Source organism: Lolium perenne, chromosome 7, assembly GCF_019359855.2.
Source record: "Lolium perenne isolate Kyuss_39 chromosome 7, Kyuss_2.0, whole genome shotgun sequence".
Classification (NCBI taxonomy): Eukaryota; Viridiplantae; Streptophyta; class Magnoliopsida; order Poales; family Poaceae; genus Lolium; species Lolium perenne.
This window is the reverse complement of record NC_067250.2, coordinates 196769820-196784469: the sequence shown is the minus strand read 5'-3', so window position 1 is coordinate 196784469 and position 14650 is coordinate 196769820.

Below are 14650 nucleotides of genomic sequence, written 5' to 3'. Positions count from 1 at the left end.
ACATAAGAGAGGGGTCGATTTAGGGTTTCTACAAAGGCTCACATTTAATTTGTTAAAACATGTATGAAACATGGATAAACAATTAGGAAATGTTTTTCTGGTCATTTTGATATATAATTTTATATTTTTCTGATTTAAAATGAATTACTTATGAATTTCCAAGATTTAATTCATTTTAAATCAATTTCTGAAAATTATACAAAAAATAATAAAAGTTTAATAATTTGGACCCACTTGTCATAATTTTATTCTTTTCTAAAATATTTCCTAATTATTAAAATCCTGACAGATGGGGTCCACCTGTCATATTATTTCCTAATTAAAGAAATACAGAAATTAATAACAGAAAATACAGAAAATATAAAAAAAAGGATTATGGCGTCATGCTGACATCATCATGACGTCAGCCGGCCATGAGCTCTCAATTGAGCTCCGGTGGAGCTCCAATCCGTGGCTCCCGTGGGCGAGAGGACGCGCGGTTGGGGGCAAAACAGGTGCCTCGACGTGGGGAGTCATTTGGGGGCGGCGCCGCTGTCGATTGGTCGCCGGAGCTAGTTCGGCGACGAGCTCGAGCGGCGGCCGTGGCAGGTGCTGCGGCGCGGCGGCGATAGAGAGCGGGAGGGAGAGAGCTGAGGGCACCAGGAGGGAGCGGAGCTCACCGCGAGCACGAGGACGTGGTCGGCGACGGCCGGGGAGCCTCGCCGGCAGCGAATCGAGCCGGAGTCCGGCCGGCAGACGGGTTAGGGTTAGGGTTGCGTGGGGGCTCGGGAGAGCGCGGGAGACGGGGAGAGTGGGGGCTAGGGTTCCAGGCGGTGGCGGCGAGCTTTTGTAGGTCGCCGGGGGCGGCGGGGATGATCGGAGCCGCCGGTGCCATCGGGTGGCTGGCGTGCTGCCACCACCTGCTTGGTTACGCGGGGAAGAAAGGGCGGTTTTGCAGAAAACCCCCTGCGGGGAAGTTGGGCTAGGGTGGGCTGCCTGGGCCGTTTTGGGCTGTTCGGCCAGTGAGAGAAGAGAGAGAGAGAGGAAGGGCCGAGCCCAGGGAGAGAAAGAGAGGGTTTCTCACCTTTTTTGATTTTTGTTTCTCTTCTCAAATTCTAATTTCAAATCTGTTTTGAATTTTGTTTGAACTCAAATTTTGCAGAGAGGATATTAAACACACATGGCCTTATTGAATAAGATCAATGCCATGTTGCTTAGTGTTGAAAAATCTTGAGAGATTTGAATGAGGAAGAAGAGAGAAGGGTTTGCATAATTGAAAACAATTCAACTTTGATGCAAATTTCACTCAAATGCAAACTATATGCATGAGATGCACATAAACACTCATTTATTTAGATAAACAAGGTTGGGATGTTACAAGGAGACTGTGCCGATGTAGTAGCTTCAGAGGCAGCCTCCTTTTCAGAAGATCCCGCAGAATTTCGAGAACCTGCGGGTTCATTATCAAAAGAAGGGGCATCTTTGTTGTCATCTGTGACAACAGCTCGTTCTTCGACTTCTCCACCTTCAGGTAGGGGAGGAAGTGAGACAAGATTTGGATGGTTCTATACAAAAACAAGGGGAGGTGTCAATAAAAGAGTTACGGAAAGGATGGCAAAACAAGAACAAATTAGTCGACAAAGGTTACCTTGGGAAGCGCATTGGTGGCGCTATATGGTTTTACGCGACAAGAAGAAGGGACAGGATCTTTCTTGCTGAGGGAGGAGATTTTCCGGACAAGTTTCTCTAAGTCCTTGACCTCTAAATCCACCGACAACCGATCCGTATCCTTGTCGCCAGCATACTTCCAGAGAGGGTATTTGCGAGCCTGAAGAGGCTGCACTCTGATTCTAAGGAAATACACTGTGATTTGGATACCTGATAGCTCTTTGCCACGAGTGTTTTGCAACTCGTGGATGCGAGTCATCAATGCCTCCGTCGACATTTTTTCTTCCTCGGTAGCCTCTGCATCCCAGGAGAGGCGGCGATAGATTTTCTCGGCACCATCAAAAGGAGGAATATTGTCTTCAGCACATCCATGATTCTCCTCACGGATATACAGCCACTTCTTGCGCCACCCTTGAACTGAGTCAGGGAATTTGACGTCGAAATACTCGACATCGGGGCGAACGCAGATAACAACGCCGCCTATATTATAGGCGACATTGGGAGAGCCATTGCGGCGACAAAAGAAAATGCGCTTCCATAGCGCCCAGTTAGGCTGGACGCCAAGGAAGGCTTCACAGAGGGTGATGAAAATGGAAATGTGGAGGATAGAATTGGGCGTGAGGTGATGATGTTGCAGACCGTAAACAAAAAAGCAATCCTCGAAGGAAAGGGTGAATGGGGGCAGAAAGGCCGCGGATGAGATGGTCGACAAAACTAACCCGATACTCCATTGGAGGGGTTGGGTAGCTTTCTTCGCTGGGGAAGCACAGCGCCTTGGGCTTCTTGCTGATCCCCAGTTTCTTCAGGAGGTTGATGTCTTGGGTGGAGATTTTGGATCTCTCCCACTCGGCGCTTCCCAGATCCACGGAAGCCTTCGTCGATTCCGGCGTGCTGTGTCTGGTCAATGTACGCGGTGGCATTAACAATGGCGCAGGAATGCAGCTTGGGAGAAGATGAGCTCAGGGAACTGTGGGGCGCAAGAGGAGATCTTTTGCATAGGAGAGCGGCGCGAGCGAAAGTGCTCAAGGAAGAAGAAGGGGATCTTATATAGAGGTGCGGCGAAGCGGCGCACCGTTGGATGGAAAAAGTCTGTGGCAGATGATGTACGTGTGGAACAGGGGTAAAAAAGTAATTTCACCCTGAAGGAGTTACAGTGCGTGCGCCAGGAAAAGTGGAGAACGTGTGTCCCCCACTTCCACGACGTGTCAATACAATGCGAAAATTGGGCCCGCAAGGCAGCGAGAGGGAGCATCTCGCGATTTCCAGGAATTAAGGTCGTGGCTATCGTCAGCAATGACATCACTTTAGCAAGGAAAAAATTCGACTCAACAGCTTCGTAAAAGTGGCGACGGTAAAAGATATTGGAGAGCCTTTGATCAAATACAAGTTTTTGATCAAATGCTCGGGGGCTACTTTGGAAAATGAAAATTTTGAGAAAGACAAAATAGAAATGGCGAGAGCCTATGATCAAATACAAGTATTTGCTCATAGCCTCGGGGGCTACTCCCATCGGGAGCGCTGTTCGCGCACCCGAGAGATTTTGACAAAATATATGACAGGAGAAAATATAGCGACATAAGGCGTGGAGCCTACACCCAAGCACAAGTCCTTGGCTGTAGCCTCGGGGGCTACTCCCATCGGGAACGCTGTTCGCGTACCCGATGAAATTATAAAAAAAGAGATAGAGAAAAAGAAGAAGAAAAAGTGAGCATATTTCGAGTTAATATATACATAACTCTACATATACTCCCATCGGGAGAGCAATATAAGTCATCCGTTGACTCAATAAAATGTGCCATTCCAACAGCCGAATAAGCACTCGACAATATATTCTCAGAACGCCAAAGTTGCGAACAATTTCTGAATGCCGCAAATTTGCGTAGGTAAGACCCCAGATCCGTTCTGTGTGGCGTGGCGCCGTCTCTGACGTCGGTTTGCTACTTTTATCCGTATCAACAGATACGAAGAAAAATCCTAACGGACGCGTTAGGTACCCGATAAATATGACTGGGACTCGACAGAATGGTAAGACCTTAAGCGGCACTTGTCGAAGTTTACACCGGTATCCCGAGATCATGTCCAGGGACGTGATCTTGAAGTAAGTTTTTGCGGATTGCCACTAGAGCAGTTAACTAGTACCTGATCCATCAGAAGAACTAGCCCCAACTACCATTATCCATGTACAATATAGAAATTCATATGAAGAAATATAGAGAAGTTTAAAGTTGTCGAATAAATATAAACAGTGGAGATTTTCCCTGACTCTATGATTCAAGCAAAATCTCGGGGGCTACTGACATAGGCATCCCCAATGGGCCTGCCGAATATAGTACCCGGGGCTTACTGAAGGCCCACGACTCGAAGAATAAGAAGAATCGGAAGCCCAAGTGGATATTTAGGAAAGTTAGAGTTGTATTAGAAGACGATGTTTGTAATCTTGCGGGATGGGTTGGAAACCCTCCCGGACTCTGTAACTTGTACAATACGAATCCCTCGACTCCACCTCCTATATAAGGGGGAGTCGAGGAACAAAGAAAGCATCGAATCATTGTCTCCCAAACCCTAGTTTTCATAATCATCGAGCACTTTTCGGCTGAAACCTTCGAGATCTACTTGCCCTCTACTTCCAACTAAACCCTAGTCTACAACCCGTAGGCATTGACAAGTTAATCCCTTGTCACCGAGACCTTGCCCTATTACGAGCTGCTCTGTGACTATCTCCTCCCGAAGTGCCTGATTGTCGACTCAACTCAGCTCTTCGCCTGCTTGACTCGGAAGCCGCGGCTTGCCTCCTATCCAGCTCAGCTTTCTGTTTTTCAAGTTCTCGTCTAGCACGGGCAAGTCTATATTGGTATGCTTGCAACTCTTCAGTTGTGGTGATTATGTTCATTGGTTCTGTGCCATCAATAGCTCTTGCAAATCTGTCCCAAACTGCTTGCGGAAGTTGTACCATCTGTCGTGTTGCAGGTCCAACATATTTGGTTCCCAAGCCACGCGTAAGAACAGCGGGACCGATGTACGGATTTCCCGCATCATCGAAGGCCTCTGATGTCTCCTCTTGTGGGCGACTTGCTTCTCCAATCGCATAGATTTGATGATATTTTGAAGTTTGACCCTCGTCGGGATTGGTGACACCATCGCATAGATCGGCGAAGACCTCCTTGACGGAAGTGGATCTGTCGATGAAGCTGAAGCTGTCGATGCTTTCTGAGTCGCTACTTATATTGGAGTCCGCAGACGACTCGAAGGACATGCTGCCGAAGATCTTGGTGATGTTTTCGCTTGCTGCAGTCTCGACGAAGCGTGGCGGCGAAATCTCCTCGTCGCCCATCTCGAACGATGATTCCGAAAGATCGGAACAGACCGCCGACGATCTCGACGAATTCGGAGCCTCGAGACGATGTGATCCCTCTTTTCCGACGCGGAAGTGGAATCTTCCGAATGTCATCTCCATAGACTCCTCCAGATACGCATATGCATCCAAACGGGAGGGCGGGTGAGGTACAAAATCGACTAGACCAGTTTCGATCTGTTTACCTCTGTCCAACGTGTTGCTTGCCACCGAAGATGTCGACGATGTTGAGCGTGCCATCGAGATCAGCTCCTTGTCGCTTCTAATCCCCACGGATGGCGCCAATTGACAAGGTATCGACTTGTCAATGCCTACGGATTGTAGACTAGGGTTTAGTTGGAAGTAGAGGGCAAGTAGATCTCGAGGGTTCAGCCAGAAAAGTACTCGACTGCAAGAAAACTGGGGTTATGTTGACAATGAAATCGATCCCTTCTTTCTCCTTCGACTCCCCCTTATATAGGAGGCAGAGCCAAAGGTTTCGTGATGTACAAGTTACAGAAACCGGGAGACTCTTTGAGTTTGTCCCGTAATAGTTACAAATCTTATTCCTAATACAACTCTATCTTTCCAAGACTATCTCTTAATTGGGCTTCCGGGCTTCATAAACTTCGGGTCGTGGGCCTTCAGTAAACTTCGGGTACCATCTTCGGCAGGCCCATTGGGAATGCCTATGTCAGCTTCTTCTTGACGAAAGGGTCATCGTTGATGAAGACGATGAACTAGAAGTACTTGTTGTAGGAGTAGCCCTCTTTCTCAGGCGACGGTAAGCGTGCAACACGACCGCCCCTGCCATGGCCGCGACCGCAACTAGTTGAATCCGCCATAGAGCGCGTGTGGAGAAAGTTGGGTGGCGGTGGCTAGGGTATTGGATGTGTGGTGCTAGGGTTGTGTTGGAGGGGTGATGAGCGAGCATCCTGTTTTATACGCAAAAAGCATGCGAGGGGGTTGAGGCGTGCATTAACGCCGGCATGTAAGACAAGGTGCAACGAGACGTCACTTTGCGCATCTGGGGAAACTGCATCGTCGCTGCGATTAAAATGCATTCGGCAAAGGTAGGCGATGGGTGCACGGCAACCTGTGTGGCTGATGATGCTGGCCCGCCACTCGCGACGCGGATTTTCATTCCGGCATCACCGCAACGTCCCTTGTGTAGAGGGGATGGGCTCAGATCCCCGAACACCTATTGTATCGCGTCGGATCGAGAAGGGTTTCGTAGCGCGCAGCTAGAGGAGGCCCAACCGTCCGACGTGCTCTAAATCCATTTGGGGGATGATATAGGAGACTCGATATTGACCATCTCTAACAGAGACTGAACTCACCGAAAATGTTGAGTTCAGCCTCCCGAAAACGTTTGTGCGATTGATTTTGCAACTCGCACAAAATAGAAACTGTAAATAGGAACTGAGAAAACGAAATTTAATTCTCGCGGGAGAATTCATCGATGAACACATATTTAGAGGATAGTTGATGCTTCGATTGAGAATCAAACTTTCCATAATTTCTACTAGGGATTTCTATTTTCGTGCCCTCGGGTCGTTAGTTGTACTCAGTTTTCCCCAGCCCCTTAGTTTTTCCTCAGTTTTCCCCAAGCCTATGTCTGAAACCCGCAGAAGGAGCTCAGACGGAAGGAATCCGTTTATTTGGACGTTCTGTGCTGACGTGTTGCGCCGCGTCGTCTGTGGGGCCGCGTCGTGTGGGGCCGCGTCGTGTGGGGCCTCGTCGCGTGGGGCTGGTAGAAAGGGACCGTGTGGGACAGGACGAGAAGCGTTTGGTTGCACGTGAGGAGGAGCTGGGTTTTGTCTCTCTCGGCCCAAATTGGCATTTTTAAGAGCACCTTTTCCCCTCTTTCTCTCTCTGTCTTTTTCACCAAATTAGTATCAAATCTAGAGAAGGTTTCCATTTCTGTCTTTCTTCAATATGGCAGCAAATCTAGTAGCAAATCTCTGGGGTTATTTATGCCTTTTGGCCCTCGTTTTTTGCCCAATATGGCAGCAAATCTAGAAGCTAGTATATGATAAATTCACAACAGCATAATCAGAAAACTAAGTATAATACATAAACTGCATACAGCAGCCAAAAGGAGTCAATAACGTTGTTAATGTTCACGACAAAGTAAGCTGAAAAATATACAAGACGCACGCAATGTATGGACAACAAGAAGATTAGGATACCCCAGGATGAATGAATTTGTTCTTCATTCCTCCTCATATATTTCTTCCTTTCTCCATTCGTGCATTACCCCAAGGAAATATTCATTGAACTCCTTCCGTCTGCAGTGTGAGGCCAATACATCCTCCAAACGGTATGGCCTGTGTTCATTTCTCATACCGTAGAGTCCTATTCTATCCACACGTAGTGGCCACTCATCCCAGGCCTTTGTATCATGAGAGTACTCTCTGATATAACCCAAATCCGTGTAGTAGATGCTGCCAGGTCGAAGTGTTGGGTACACTCTGGTGTCGACGGAGATACACCGGATATAATTCACGAAGAAGGCATTACTACCAATGTTACTGACCGGATGGAGAGAGCGGCTCTGAGTGTCCACACGGTACACCAATGGTTTGCCCGCCAAAGCCTCGCTGACCAACAACACAAGCAGCAGATCACCATCCGACTTCACAAGGTAGAACTTCTGATGTCCAAGTTCTGGAAATTAAATTAGTGTCTCCATCTTGACAGTGCTCGCGCGCTGCTGCAACTGTACATTGGTGCACACTATTCTTCCATTCTCAAAATTGTCCGCAACTACTGCATATAGTTCACCATTGAACGGGGTAATGCAACGCAGACAGTGGTTCTTGATCGAAAATCTTCCTTCTCCCCAATCTTCATTTATATCCTTAGTTGGAGTGCTCTCATCGACCCAACCAATTTCCGGCGGGTAATGTGCGGCAACGAAGACAATAGTCGGGGATTTGATAACAGTGACTGATTTCAGAAAAATAGATGGCATCTGCGCCTCAAACATAGTGTTCGATTTCTTTGTGAGTGGGTTCAGAAGCAGTATCTTGTGCGGCGGGTTCTTCTGGGCAAGCACGATGACGCCACGGAAAAAGTCGACGAAGTAGTATCTAAAATATATTGATGAAGATAACATTCAGCACTAAGATGTTTAAGATTGAAAATAAAAAGGTAGATATGGAGGAATTTGAACCTTGTATGAACTTCCGATAGATCTATGGTGACGTAGCGTGATGTGCCGAGTTGGAAGAAGGTGAACTCAGCGACGCGTGGAAGGGTGTGGTCTAGCATGATCCATTCGTCCAGGTGCACGTCGGGCTCAGGCAAACCTGAGCGCCAATTTCTACAGACTTGCCTCATAGCAGAGTTGGTGTCGGCGTACTCCTCGTTCACCAGTAAGCATTCGCCGATCTTGTGAAGTGGTCCATCAGCCGAGAGAGAGGCCCAGTTCACGGAGGCGCCGCGCTTGGATGCGCCGCCCTCGGCGGCGACGCGCTCGGCGGCGACGGGCTCGGCGGCGACGGGCTCAGAGGCGACGGGCGCGGAGGCGACGGGCTCGGAGGCGACGCCGCCGGCGCATTCTTCTGCTCCATCGTCGGCAGGGTAGCGTGCGTACGGCGGTTGGGTTTTTTTCGATTTGGAGAAGTTGATGGGACGTGAGAGGGGTGGTTTCGTGCGTGAGCGAGAATGAGACGACTGTGTGCAGAGGGAGGGAGAAAGGGGCTTACGCGTCCTAAATGCGACCCGCGTCCTACGCGTCCACTATTTGCACGTCTGCACCGCGACACGCGTCAACAATGGCACGTCTTCCACTTCTACACCGCAACACGCGTCCTCGGGTCTAACCCTGGAAATTTAGATATACTCAGGTATACCCTCGAGTCATATAATAGCATTTTTTGTGTGCTCAGTTTTTGCCTTGAGTGTTAATACTGGCTAGTGCAATATACTCAGTTTTACCCTCAAGTGGCTAGTCAACAGAGAGTCAACAAACGGGATTAACTAGTTAAATGAGTTATTTAATGTGCAAAAAATTCCAAAAAAGAGTGGCACTTACTCATTGAGTCTTTACCACAAATTGCCACTTCCCAAATCATAGATAAATCATAGATAAATCAAGTTTCACCACAAATTGCCACTTCTCAAATCACCTAGTAGCTATGAAGGTGCATGATTTTCCATAATAAGCCCTACCCAAAACAGCTTTCCCCAAAACATACTTTGTCTGAATGAGGCCATAATTTTCACACTCATGTAGATTTGTATTGCAAATAGTTTGAGGTAGGCCAAGATGGGTTTCATTGTACAAAACACGCATTTTCCATTTTTTAAATCTCATATTTGAATCCCTTAGTCTGTTTACTACTCACTCCCCCTTGGTTTCTTGATACTACTCAGTTTTGCCCTCTCCCTTCACAAACTCTCACAGACGCCCAACATTGCCCTGATTGGTCTAGCCCATGTCACGCGGATCGTGCCCACCGAGCGTTGATCATATGATCTAACGGGCAGGATAACCCCTATCTCTCTCTGGTCGGGGCCACCACCCTCTCTCTCTCTGTCGTCGGTTAGCTTCACGCAAAGTTTGGTTTTCTGCATTATTTTTCACGAGCTAAATTATAAACTCTTTTTAGGCATTACTTTTCACGCAAAAAATGATAAACCATCACCGATTTGTTGTAGCCATTACTTTTCACGCAAAAAAATGATACACCATCACCCATTTCTTGTACCCATTACTTTTCACGCAAAAAACGATAAATCATCACCGATTTTGTTGTAGCCATTACTTTTCACGCAAAAAATGATACACCATCACCCATTTCTTGTAGCCATTACTTTTCACGCAAAAAACGATAAACCATCACCGATTTTGTTGTAGCCATTACTTTTCACGCAAAAAATGATACACCATCACCCATTTCTTGTAGCCATTACTTTTCACGCAAAAAACGATAAACCATCACCGATTTTGTTGTAGCCATTACTTTTCACGCAGAAAATGATACACCATCACCCATTTCTTGTAGCCATTACTTTTCACGCAAAAAACGATAAACCATCACCGATTTTTTTGCAGCCATTACTTTTCACGCAAAAAATGATACACCATCACCCATTTCTTGTAGCCATTACTTTTCACGCAAAAACGATAAACCATCACCGATTTTGTTGTAGCCATTACTTTTCACGCAAAAAATGATACACCATCACTCATTTCTTGTAGCCATTACTTTTCATGCAAAAAATGATAAACCATCAACGATTTGTTGTAGCCATTACGGTAAATGATAAACTATCATGAATTACCATTTCTTTTAGGCATTACTTTTCACGGTAAAATGATAAACTATATCACGAAGTTCCATTTCCGTCAAGATAGTCCGCATTACTTTTTTGTTGAGATATATACCCCCACAACGGTCATCTCCTCCTTAATTTATTGTGTAAACCCCCACAACGGTCATTGATACGTCTCCGACGTATCGATAATTTCTTATGTTCCATGCCACATTATTGATGTTATCTACATGTTTTATGCACACTTTATGTCATATTCGTGCATTTTCTGGAACTAACCTATTAACAAGATGCCGAAGTGCCGATTCTTTGTTTTCTGCTGTTTTTGGTTTCAGAAATCCTAGTAACGAAATATTCTCGGAATTGGACGAAATCAACGCCCAGGGTCCTATTTTGCCACGAAGCTTCCAGAAGTCCGAAGAAGAGACGAAGAGGGGCCACGAGGCAGCCAGAGCATAGGGCGGCGCGGCCCCTGCCCTGGCCGTGCGGCCCTATGGTGTGGGCCCCCCGTGCCGCCTCTTGACCTGCCCTTCCGCCTACTTAAAGCCTCCGTGACGAAACCCCCAGTACCGAGAGCCACGATACGGAAAACCTTCCAGAGACGCCGCCGCCGCCGATCCCATCTCGGGGGATCCAGGAGATCGCCTCCGGCACCCTGCCGGAGAGGGGAATCATCTCCCGAAGGACTCTACGCCGCCATGGTCGCCTCCGGTGTGATGTGTGAGTAGTCTACCCCTGGACTATGGGTCCATAGCAGTAGCTAGATGGTTGTCTTCTCCCCATTGTGCTATCATTGTCGGATCTTGTGAGCTGCCTAACATGATCAAGATCATCTATCTGTAATTCTATATGTTGCGTTAGTTGGGATCCGATGAATAGAGAATACTTGTTATGTTGATTATCAAAGTTATATCTATGTGTTGTTTATGATCTTGCATGCTCTGCGTTACTAGTAGATGCTCTGGCCAAGTAGATGCTTGTAACTCCAAGAGGGAGTATTTATGCTCGATAGTGGGTTCATGCCTGCATTGACACAGGGGACATGTGACGAAAGTTCTAAGGTTGTGTTGTGCTGTTGCCACTAGGGATAAAACATTGATCATATGACTAAGGATTAATTTGATGATTACAATACTCACCATACTTAAAGCAATTGACTGTTGCTTTGCAACTTAATACTGGAGGGGGTTCGGATGATAACCTGAAGGTGGACTTTTTAGGCATAGATGCAGTTGGATGGCGGTCTATGTACTTTGTCGTAATGCCCAATTAAATCTCACTATACTCATCATGATATGTATGTGTATGGTCATGCTCTCTTTATTTGTCAATTGCCCAACTGTAATTTGTTCACCCAACATGCTGTTTATCTTATGGGAGAGACACCTCTAGTGAACTGTGGACCCCGGTCCAATTCTCTTTACTGAAATACAATCTACTGCAATACTGTTCTACTGTTTTCTGCAAACAATCATCTTCCACACAATACGGTTAATCCTTTGTTACAGCAAGCCGGTGAGATTGACAACCTCACTGTTTCGTTGGGGCAAAGTACTTTGGTTGTGTTGTGCAGGTTCCACGTTGGCGCCGGAATCCCTGGTGTTGCGCCGCACTACATCCCGCCGCCATCAACCTTCAACGTGCTTCTTGGCTCCTACTGGTTCGATAAACTTGGTTTCATACTGAGGGAAACTTGCCGCTGTACGCATCACACCTTCCTCTTGGGGTTCCCAACGGACGCGTGTTGAACGCGTATCAAGCAGCTTTTTCTGGCGCCGTTGCCGGGGAGATCAAGACACGCTGCAAGGGGAGTCTCCACTTCTCAATCTCTTTACTTTGTTTTTGTCTTGCTTAGTTTTATTTACTACTTTGTTTGCTGCACTAAATCAAAATACAAAAAAATTAGTTGCTAGTTTTACTTTATTTGTTATCTTGTTTGCTATATCGAAAACACAAAAAAATTAGTTACTTGCATTTACTTTACTTATTTCATCATGTTTCCTCCTAAGTTTGTTCTTAAAGATGTACCGGTAGGCCGAGGGTCTATCCTTGGGAAAGACAATATAGAAGATTTTTTCACTCATATTAGTACGGTCGAAGATTTTGAAGATAGACACTTGGTAGAACTTGCTCCCACTTATGAAATTGCTGTCGCTTCTTTAGTACACGCGTTAGAAGCTAGATTTGTTAACCTTAATCCTGTGATTCAACATATGTTTCTTACACTCAGTGATATGGAAGAAGGAGAAAAGAAAGATTTTGTATTAGAAACCCTTCTTAAAGAATTTGGGGGAATAGCGAGAGAAGCTAGAAAAGTTTTCACTAAATATAATATGCTAGGCTCTTATACCAACTTTGCTAGTACCCTTGAGAAGATGGAAAAGGATAGACAAAAGTACACTAATGAAGTTAATTATGAGGGGGATATTAAAACATCAATACCTTGCAAGCTCTTGGGAATGTGTGAGGCACTAGAAAAGAATTTTGATTGGATTGTTCCTGAAGATTTGTTTGATGAGAGTAGCAAGCCCAAGACTAATGAAAAGGGAGCCTCTGAAACTCACATAGAAAAGATAGTATGCATAGTTGAGAAAGCTCCACACCCCGCTGAGAATGCACCACCCTTCGATAATACTTGATACACACTTTCTGCGCCTAGCTGAAAGGCGTTAAAGAAAAGCGCTTATGGGAGACAAACCATGTTTTTACCTACAGTACTTTGTTTTTATTTTGTGTGTTGGAAGTTGTTTACTACTGTAGCAACCTCCCCTTATCTTATTTTTGTGTTTTGTTGTGCCAAGTAAAGCCGTTGATAGAAAAGTTCATACTAGATTTGGATTACTGCGCAGAAACAGATTTCTTTGCTGTCACGAATCTGGGCTGTTTTCCCCTGTAGGTAACTCAGAAAATTATGCCAATTTACGTGAGTGATCCTCAGATATGTACGCAACTTTCATTCAATTTGGGCATTTTCATTTGAGCAAGTCTGGTGCCATTTTAAAATTCGTCAATACGAACTGTTCTGTTTTGACAGATTCTGCCTTTTATTTCGCATTGCCTCTTTTGCTATGTTGGATGAATTTCTTTGATCCATTAATGTCCAGTAGCATTATGCAATGTCCAGAAGTGTTAAGAATGATTGTGTCACCTCTGAATATGTTAATTTTTATTGTGCACTAACCCTCTAATGAGTTGTTTCGAGTTTGGTGTGGAGGAAGTTTTCAAGGATCAAGAGAGGAGTATGATGCAACATGATCAAGGAGAGTGAAAGCTCTAAGCTTGGGGATGCCCCGGTGGTTCACCCCTGCATATATCAAGAAGACTCAAGCGTCTAAGCTTGGGGATGCCCAAGGCATCCCCTTCTTCATCGACAACATTATCAGGTTCCTCCCCTGAAACTATATTTTTATTCCATCACATCTTATGTGCTTTTCTTGGAGCGTCGGTTTGTTTTTGTTTTTTGTTTTGTTTGAATAAAATGGATCCTAGCATTCACTTTATGGGAGAGAGACACGCTCCGCTGTAGCATATGGACAAGTATGTCCTTGGTTTCTACTCATAGTATTCATGGCGAAGTTTCTCCTTCGTTAAATTGTTATATGGTTGGAATTGGAAAATGATACATGTAGTAATTGCTATTAATGTCTTGGGTAATGTGATACTTGGCAATTGTTGTGCTCATGATTAAGCTCTTGCATCATATGCTTTGCACCCATTAATGAAGAAATACATAGAGCATGCTAAAATTTGGTTTGCATATTTTGTTTCTCTAAGGTCTAGATAATTTCTAGTATTGAGTTTGAACAACAAGGAAGATGGTGTAGAGTCTTATAATGTTTTCAATATGTCTTTTATGTGAGTTTTGCTGCACCGGTTCATCCTTGTGTTTGTTTCAAATAAGCCTTGCTAGCCTAAACCTTGTATCGAGAGGGAATACTTCTCATGCATCCAAAATACTTGAGCCAACCACTATGCCATTTGTGTCCACCATACCTACCTACTACATGGTATTTTCCGCCATTCCAAAGTAAATTGCTTGAGTGCTACCTTTAAAATTCCATCATTCACCTTTGCAATATATAGCTCATGGGACAAATAGCTTAAAAACTATTGTGGTATTGAATATGTAATTATGCACTTTATCTCTTATTAAGTTGCTTGTTGTGCGATAACCATGTTCACTGGGGACGCCATCAACTATTCTTTGTTGAATTTCATGTGAGTTGCTATGCATGTCCGTCTTGTCTGAAGTAAGAGCGATCTACCACCTTATGGTTAAGCATGCATATTGTTAGAGAAGAACATTGGGCCGCTAACTAAAGCCATGATCCATGGTGGAAGTTTCAGTTTTGGACATATATCCTCAATCTCAAATGAGAAAATTAT